This window comes from Belonocnema kinseyi, chromosome 9, assembly GCF_010883055.1.
Source record: "Belonocnema kinseyi isolate 2016_QV_RU_SX_M_011 chromosome 9, B_treatae_v1, whole genome shotgun sequence".
NCBI lineage: Eukaryota > Metazoa > Arthropoda > Insecta > Hymenoptera > Cynipidae > Belonocnema > Belonocnema kinseyi.
This window is the reverse complement of record NC_046665.1, coordinates 2789359-2799129: the sequence shown is the minus strand read 5'-3', so window position 1 is coordinate 2799129 and position 9771 is coordinate 2789359. Positions and strand designations below refer to the sequence as shown.

At 36.7% G+C, this 9771-nt stretch overlaps 1 protein-coding gene across 4 annotated transcripts in view; it reads right to left on the bottom strand.

Annotated features, from left to right (window-relative positions):
- The window catches only part of LOC117180927, a 194205-nt gene that overhangs the window by 62120 nt on the left and 122314 nt on the right, over window positions 1–9771 (bottom strand). The gene's annotated exons all lie outside the window — the stretch shown is intronic.

Below are 9771 nucleotides of genomic sequence, written 5' to 3'. Positions count from 1 at the left end.
GCTATCTAAGGATGGTACTATAGAACGCCACCTCAAGGTAGGCCTAGTGGCGCCATCTCTTGGTCAGGCCGGAAACTTATCAATCCACCCTCGTATACCGGGGCAGTCCCGTACCATCCCGAAATAGTGAAAAACTAAAAAATCTTAAGAATTTTCAACGTATACCGTACATAAGTGACTGATAATTAAAATTAACCAAAGACCGTAACAGCATATCGAAAACAGAAACAGTAACAGTACATCGTAACAGTATAACGTGACAGAACATCGAAATCCATCGATTACAATGCAGAGCAGGGAGGGTAGTGATCTGCCTAAGTATCATTCTCCATGTTAAGACAAATGGGGAAAGTATAACGCAAAGGGGGAGGGGGGTCAGAAGTTCCTGAAAAATGTATCACGTATTTTATGAATGGTTCCTTAATTTTTCGTTAAACAATTTAAACTTTTATTATATTGTGAAAAAAGTGGTTGAAAATTACCGCATTAATCAGTGGACATAAAAATACCAGTGATTAACGTGGGATTTTTACTGCAATCGTTGAAAATTAATGTGATACTTTAAAATCACATGCAGACAGGAAAATTCCCGTAAAGTCACTTTCAGACAGTGTAATTTTACGTTCCTCTTGTAAAATTCAAGTTTCAATTTAAAATGGCAGAGGCAATCTGAAAAGAAAGAGACACATAACCTCAACATTAACATAATATTATCATTTTTTAATTGAAGAAGTCCATTTATATATATGATACTTTCAGCTAGTTCAAATTTGTTTTCTTTCTGTTTCTATACTACCAAACTCAAGGAGGAACTTTTTCTACTCACCTTATATATCAAATATCAGCATTAGCCTACGTGCGTGGTTATGGGAGATAAAGTTTAGAAGGCTGCGCTACATAACATATAAAACCGCGCATCAGAACATCTACACTTATGGCAATATGAATTTATCCCAACTTCATTTGGACGGAATAGATACGATACTTAAAATATATTACATTTGATACATAAAACTTTGTGTTGTCGAGTGACACCCGCCGGCAGTTAAATTTTCTCTGCAGTGGAATTACAATATTCTGGTAAAATTTCTATCGTCCTGTTTTTTATACTTTCTATGTGAATTAGATTACAGTACATTTTGTGATTTTAAAGAAGCCTGGTAAAAGTGCATGATAATATCGGTTACAATATGATTGAAATTTACCACATTAATCACTGGTATTTCTATGTCCACTGATAACTGTGTTAATATTACATTTTTACGGTAAAAGTGATACGAATATTGTAAAATTGCACTTTCAATCGCTGTAAGTTCACAATAAGCTTGTAGAATTAATACATGAATCATAGTAAAACGTTTACAAACCGACTTGCAATTTTCAACTACTTTTTGTACAGTGTACGACAAACTTGTAGATATTTTTTATACGAATTAATTAATACCATATAAATTGTGATCATGTTTATATAACCGTTATTTTAAAGATTCTGAGGGTAACAACTGACTATAATAATACTTTATTATAAAATTGTTTTTAAGTACCTCGTAAATAACGTCAATGCTTAGATTCCGGTGCGAATTGTTATAAGTGTATCCATTCTAAATAAATCCAAAAAATGTTCTACATAAACGAATTAATTTAAAAAAATGTTGGTACAGTCATTTTTTAATACTTATATATTGATATTCTCAACAATTATTTAAAAAATAAAAATAAAATATGGGTTATGTTTATACAGTTTAGTTTTTTATTCATTTGAGTGTAACATGCACGCACATGTAACTGTACTTGGTCATAACTATGTACAATATTTTTTCTTGTGATCATAAAGAACTCATAATAACTGGTTTTAAATCACTGACAAAACGTGGGCTTTTTCTACATCCTGTCTAAGCCATGGTTTGCGAAAAACTGTAATGATTCGCCCTAGTTGACAGTACAGGAAAGCGTTTCCTTCCGTAGTACATGAATATTTGCTCAAAGTATTTAACATTTACAAAATCCGCCTACGCATAATCGATTGTTTTAGGTTGCGCGATGATGCTATAAGGATTTTGCCATGGACAACCAAGGTTAACTGGATCAATGCGCATTACGACAGGTATCTTTCAAGAAAACCCCTTCAGTGCATTATGGTTCTGTGTAGCGTTAAACCCATTGATAAAAACATCAAATAAAACGTCAAATGGGTTCAGAATATATGATAATGAGGATAGAGTTTAAACTTAATAAATGCAGATTAGTGCATTTAATCAGAGAAGAATCACAGACTGAAGATCAAGAAAAGGAAAACGATCATGACATCGAGGCAATGGCTGTGCGTAAGTTATTTAAATATCTGGGTATTGTTGAATCTAAGGGTATTCAGAATATGATATTCAAAAAAAGCCATACCTTAAACGATTAAACAGAAAAATCCGCGTCGAAATCACGGAGCACCGAATGAATTATTTTACGTGCAAACGAGATTTTTTACTTTATAACACCATCTGTGGAGAAAATATTGATTACAGAACCTTGAATGTATCCTCAGGAGAAACAACGAATATCAAAGAAGTAACACATAGAGGAATTAAAAACGCATGAAATCAGCATTAAAATCAGCATGAATTGGAAAGTGAGGCTTTTAATATTTAACTGAAAAAGGGCGTCCTGTTTCCAGAAACAGAAGAATTCTTCATTGGGATTCAGACAGGGCTGTTCGCACAAGAACCAGGTATCGATTATGTAGAGATACCAGCGCATCAAATGAACACATTATTGCTAGTATTCGCGTAATGGATCATACAGAATACACCCACAGACATAGTAAAGTAGCAGAAATTATACATTAACAACTTGTCCTAAACCTTGAACACTGAATAGAATGGATTATTTTTTATAGGTACATTTTAGTGTCCGTTTTAGAAAACGAATATTATCTCTTACATTCGGATGTTCCTATCCACATCAATCATTATATTCCAGGTAATTGGCCCGATATTGTAATGCGTGATAAAAAAAGGTGGAAAAGTCTAAAATCTTGACATTTCTGCTCCACTTATCCTGAAATTTGCACGCAACCTATACAACAAAGATCCAAAAGTATAACGAGCTAAGGCATGAAATACAGACAATGTGGAGAAATGTGAAACATGCATCTATAAATCCTGTTGTGATTTTGGCTACAGGCAATGTGCACCCCAGCTGCACTGAACATTAAGAACATTTAGAAGTCAGTATTGTCAGCAGTTCAGAAAGCGCTTTTATTAAGTACTTGTCGCGTTGTATAAAACTTCCTAGATCATCAGTAAGCTACCGACGGAAAACCTTTGAAGTGGCAAATGGGTGTTCGAAGAAAGCATCTGGAAGAGACTAATGTCACCTTAAACGTTCTCAGCTGCTGTATAATGAGCTGTACAAAACGAACTTTAAACTACACCATGCTCTTTATTGTACATCTAATACAACATCGTCATAAAAGATTCCAACTGACTCATTAATGTAAGTTTTATTTTTCCATCTTGAAACAATATCATTGCATTTATTATAAACTGTTGGAACTAAATTAGTCTTTACATTTTTATATAAGTTCTTATTTGTTTTATTGTGCTTTGAAATCAATTCTGTAACTTTCCTTCTAATTTTTAAATTTTCTTCCGTCATTATCAAAATTTTTCATGGCTTGGCTTTCCAATCAACCGCTGTTATACAACTATAAACTATAAAATATAACTGCCTGATATTTTCCGAAAAACTTCCTTGAATCCTAACAAAAGTTCAGATGACCGTCATTTTAATTTTCTGAAAATTCGTTCGATTCCTGAAGCGTTTGAAACTTTCAATGCGTAATTTACGCCACGAGTAGAATACAAATTGTTGTATATTTTTAGTGACAATCCATTAAAATTATATGAATACTGTTAGTTTCGTTATATAATGGTGCATATTTCTGAAATTTTTATTTATTTATATATTATTATTATTTCGAAAACTAAGAAAGTCATCCCATTCATTTCCACGACTGTAAATATGTACAATAAAATTTCCTCTTGGTATATGTTATGAAAAACTTAAAATTTGCCCTGAAAAAATACGACCCACGGGATAACTAAAACGACGGCACGAGGTTTCAGACGTATCCCATTTGATCGCCAGTGGTTCACTTGTATAATCATTATGGTAGTTAAGAATTATTTTTTATTCTAGTCTGTAAAAATGATCATTCATTATATAATAAAAATAGATGCATCAAAAGTCAAAAATAGAGTTATAAGGTATTAATTTACCTACTTCTTTTTATTCATAATGTGTACCCTAAGGTTTTAAATGCCTTGCAATCCTTACATTAACTTCTTCAACATATTTTATAAAATCGTATCCTTACTATTTAAAGTAATTACAACTATTTAGATAAAATCTTATTCCTGATTTCTATTTTTTACGATAGCGCAATTTTCTACGTTTTAGCGAACGAGTGAACGAACGATCGAAAGCAAGAACTCAAGCGGGAGAGAGAACGAGGACGCGACCGCATTTTAATGTATTTATGTTATTACATATCCATTACGTACACATATTTACGCTTATGATCTAAGCGAAATCTGTTTCCTTTCTCTTGCACTTCTGTTATACCTCGATTTTGCCATTTTTTCAGAATCTTTACAACATTCTCTTTTCAGCTTCAAGTTGATGTTAGACATGTTGAATAGGACACTCGAAATTTATTAAACATACCTTCAATTGAAATTAAACTTCATAGAAAAATCTTAAAAGCTCTAATGAACAATTCAGCTGCTGGAAATGTTGTCTTGTTTACACCTATGTTGATAAAATTTGCGATTGGGTATATTGGAACCTTTTTTCTTTTACTTAGCTAAATAACATTAATAAATATTTTCTGATATTGAAAAAGAAAAGTCTAAACTACTCTAGCACTTTAATTATAACATAAAATATAATACCTTTAAATTTAAACTAAAAAATCTGAATATTATTCAAATTAGAGCCAGGTGAAGTGAAAAAAGACATGATTCCTTAATTTTTGAAAATTCGTCTTTATTTAAATTATTATTTCGAAAATAAACAGAGCTACAAATTTGTTTGAAAGGGAAAAAGACGCGCATGTAAATTCCGAAAAGGAATATATGTTTGAAAAATTAACATTCTGAAATGTTTCTGATATTGTCGAGAGAACTTTCCATCACCAGCGATCATACTTTATATGCCCTTCTACGATCCGGTGGTTCGATTTCAAATTAACAATTGATCTGGTCTTGATAAATCATAAATTACGGTCGTAGGATTCTGAAGTTATTAAATTGTCGAAACATACCACTACATACATTGTCCTACATACCACTGTATTTGCTGTTTATACTCGGAAAACTGCTGGGGAAGTTAATTTTGCATAGATTAAATAAAACAATTCTGAGCGAGGATGAGATCTAGGATAATCAGTATGGTTTCAGAATCGGACAATCCAAGGAAGATAGACTACTTCATTTCAGAAACATGACTGACTCCTGTATGGAACAATATGCATAGGATATCTTCTTTGACATCACCGGAGCGTTATATAACGTACTATGGTCGATGTTCAAGCTGCTAGGAGTTTAACATGGCGAGAAACCATGCAGGGAGTTTTAAGACTAGAATTTTGAAACGTTGACGGCAATATATCAAGGACTTTTTGTTGGAAAAGCGACGTACACGTCTTAAATAATTAAAGCAGACTCGGGGCAGTGTGTTTTGCTACTCTAGAAGGAGCAATGGGAGCTGTCGTCTCATGGTTGAGTAATCTATGAATATTTTCCAGAACTTAAAGTCAGGTTCACATAACGCTGGTTCTAAGATCATTAAATAACGCTGTTCATCTCTGGACACAAGCACTTTGCCTTATGTTTGTTCTTGCAAGGATTGATCATCAGAGAGAGAAGTTGCAATTGCAGAGCTGAAAAATCTATGCATTATATACTTACTCGCGAATACTGACAAATTTCAGGTAGGTCCGTCTTCATAAGAAAAAAAGTTGAAAATATTCGTATATATGAGGGATCTCATCAGTAGGTGTCATCGGAACCAGATGTGAATATCAAGACTGTCTTAGATATATCCAGCGAACCTAAGACCCTAGTGAGGTCCCTTATTATTGTCACTAAATCATATGAACATTTTTTTCCTTCAATAAATAAAAAGATATCCTAAACGAGAAGTCGAAGTGGTTTCTTGCCCTGTTGTATGCAGGTGAGCAGGGAGAAGTGAGGAGCAGCTCGTTCTTGTTGGTTTACTGCTGGTAATGCTTTCAGGTCCATTCGTGTACCTGCAAGGAGTCAATATGTTCCCCTCGAAAGAGACGCCTAGGGTCTTCTCGTTCAATCTGATTTATCTTTGAAACCGTCATTATTTTTCTTTTCAAAATTTTCGAACAGTTTTTCTGTATCCGTTTAATCATGCGATCCATAGTAGAGACCTATCTGCACAAGGGGTTGATTATAGTGTGCTTTGTGATGTGAAAAACTCTTGTCCAAAACACACGGACTTCATTGTCCTTATCCACTGTCTATCGAACTACTGCCAAGGGATTGAGCTTGGAAAAATGAGCGGTGGAAGAAGACCCTTTTGAGTAACATAAACTGTTAAATACCACTACCTTCATCGTTTATTTACTTTGTCAGTTAGCGGATGGCCTGCGAAGAGGATTTTGTTCACGACTGTAACGGTGTTCTTAGAATAAAGAGTGTAAAGGTGGTATGAGGCTTCGGCCGATCACCGATCATACGAACGCATAATGCGTTTGTATGGTTGGAGCAAATGGATAAAGACTGGTTTGAGCTTGATGTTCAGTACGCATTAAGAATGCAAAAGTATGGATGTCTGGCATGCGGCGGCTAAGCTTTCATAGCGACGTCACTCTTCGATTCTTCGATGTCGGTTCTTCATATCAATGCGAACAACAGGAAATATGAGCTAGGTTTAGACATTTGTAAGACAGGTTAGTTTTTCCCAACGAATGACTGGTCGTTGCGATAGTAATTCTGCTCAGAACGAGAGAAATGACTGGATTGGACATTAGGTTCACGCACTCCCTCGAGCAGCCGGTGGTGCAAAACTAGCCTTCGTAGGATTATGCCTGAATGCCTCAATAACAGTATATGTTTAATCAAAGGCTTGTTTGAGCAATTTTGGGAAATCGATGTGTCAATCAATGTGCGTGGGATAACGTTACTCTTTTAATTTGCTTGAGAAACTAATGCGCGTGGATTCGGCTTCATTGATTAACTAATGCGATTTTGAAGAAATTATTGCACGTGAATTCTGCTTGCTTAAGAAACTAGTGCGAGTGAGAATATGATTGCATTTTCAGTTTTCATGGGAAAGTAATGCAAGTGGATTCGGCTTGTTTGAAAAATTAATGCTCGTGAATTCTACTTGTTTAAAAAAGTGATGCGCGTGGATTCGTTTCGTTTGAGAAACTAGTGCGCGTGGAAACTCATTTTCGTGGATTTCGCTTGATTGAAAAATTAATGCACGTTAATTAACATTTGCCTTTTGACTTAATGGAGAATTAAATGTGCGTGGATTTTCCTCGTTCAAGAAACGAATGTGCGTGGGAAAGCGAATGTCCTTCGGTTTCATAAAAAATTAATGCTAGTGGCTTTTTTATTTGGCTAGTTCAAGAAACTAATGCGCGTGCTATAACGTTTGCCTTTCGGTTTGCTTGAGAAGCTAATCTGCTGTTTGAAAAAATGTTGCGCGTGGATTCGGCTTCTTTGAGAAACTAATTCGTATGGATTCTGCGTGTTTAATAAACTACTGCGCATGGATGCAGCTGGATTAAAAAATTAATGCGCATGGAAAAACCGATATCTTTTGGTTTGCTCAAAAAACTAATCCTTGTGGATTCTACTTGTTTGAGAAAGTATTGCGAATGGATTCAGTTTGTCTTAGAAACTAATGCACGTGAGAAAACGGATGTCTTTCGGCTTGCTTGAGATCCAAGGCCTACCGCCTTCTGCATTTTTCCCGCAAGTGTTTTAGCATATTGTTGACCCGCAGGGATGCTTTTCAGGCCATCAGCGAGTGAAAGCTTGGCACCTTCAAGAGCGCCGATGATAAGAACGATTAGTTTAACAGAATATTCTGGGAACAATCGTTGCAACTGCTTTATAAGGTCTCTATACCTCCCTTTCTTTTTATTCTCCTTGGCTATGATGTTTTTGTCAGCTGGTGCCGAAAATTCGATAACGAACATGATTCGCTTCTCAAAGTCTAGAAGAACCATGTCTGGCTTCAAGTATACAACAGAAACAATTGTCGAAAATGTAAAGTTCCAGTGTATGCGGCACTTCCCATTCTCGACAATTGACTCGATTTCTTTATAAGCATTTAGAGGTGCGATATTAAGGTGAATGCTGGTGGATTGACAGATATGGTAATAAAGCACACTTAGTGCCGCATTGTGCCTTTGGATGTAGGTCGTTCCCGCATGAGTTGGACAACTAGATAGTATGTGAGCTAAATGCTAGGGGTGTACATGGCACGCCCTGCAGCTATCATCGGGAATGTCTTGGCTCAAAATGTGGCGACGGTATGTTAAGGTAGAAATGACACCGTCTTGGCATGCCAAATGAAACCTTCCGTACCGGATATCAATCCGGGCGATTTAAGGAAAGAAACGTGAGCTCATACGACATTGACTGATTCTCCACATTTCTGTGGAAGATATCGTGCATCCTCTTATCGAAGAACTGTTCACGAAAGATTTTCTCTTGTGCTTTCTTAATCCGGGCTTTCAGGAGCGAGTAATCGAGATAGATAAGATTTGATACATTTTGCTCACCCCTAATACTGAAGTTAATTCCGAGTGTTTCAGCAGCCTCCTCCGCTAAACAGAAGACTTAAGATGCGCGCTTTTGTTTATGTGCATAAACTTTCTTGTCCCGATATCAAGGGATCTGAACTCGTTCTTCGTCCATGAAACTATTGTAAATGAATAGAGTACTACCGGGACGGCAAGCATGTTCGTTGCAGGTACTTTGCTCCTCGCCGTCAGTTCGGAAGACCAAATCTGCCGGATGAGGCGCTTGTATCTGCTTAGGAGAGTATTCTTTATAGATGTCACATCCTGAATGCGGCTTTGTGGAACGCCCATGCATGTATAAGTCTCTCCAGCGCAAAGGTGTCGTACGACGCTTCTATGAACGAGCTATGATGCGAGTGTGGCCCGTGAACGGGGTTACATGGCACGGCTGCATGCTATGTGGTGCGAGAAACACTCGGAGCTATCGCACTTTTCGCAGCAACGTTTGCGAAACCATGCTGAACTACTCCGTAAAAGGGGCTATGTAAGCGGAACGCCTACTCTACCACAGCTAGAACAAGCCGGCAACAAAGAAAGAGAGGCGACACTAAGACCAACCGCGGGCAGGCATCCAATAGATGAAGAGCGATGCTTTACGACCCGGAGAAACATCAACACTAAGGTTTCTCTCAAGCCTAAAGATCTGGCTGAAATGGATGACGAGCTTCGTGGACATTTTTCCGGTGAATCCGACCTCTGGAGTATCAATTATTGTGTGTATAATGCAGCGAGCGGTTTGGCCGATGCGATCCGTATAACAAAACCAACGGCTGATCATAAGACCAAAAGACGAATGCATCAACTTGCCATAAAGATAGGTTGGACAAGACAGTACGCGTCCCGCATTCAATGTGTGATTGACTACATCACATCTGGCAGAAATTTTACCGCCAAGGTTCGAAAGTTCGCGCGCGAACTTCGGACCC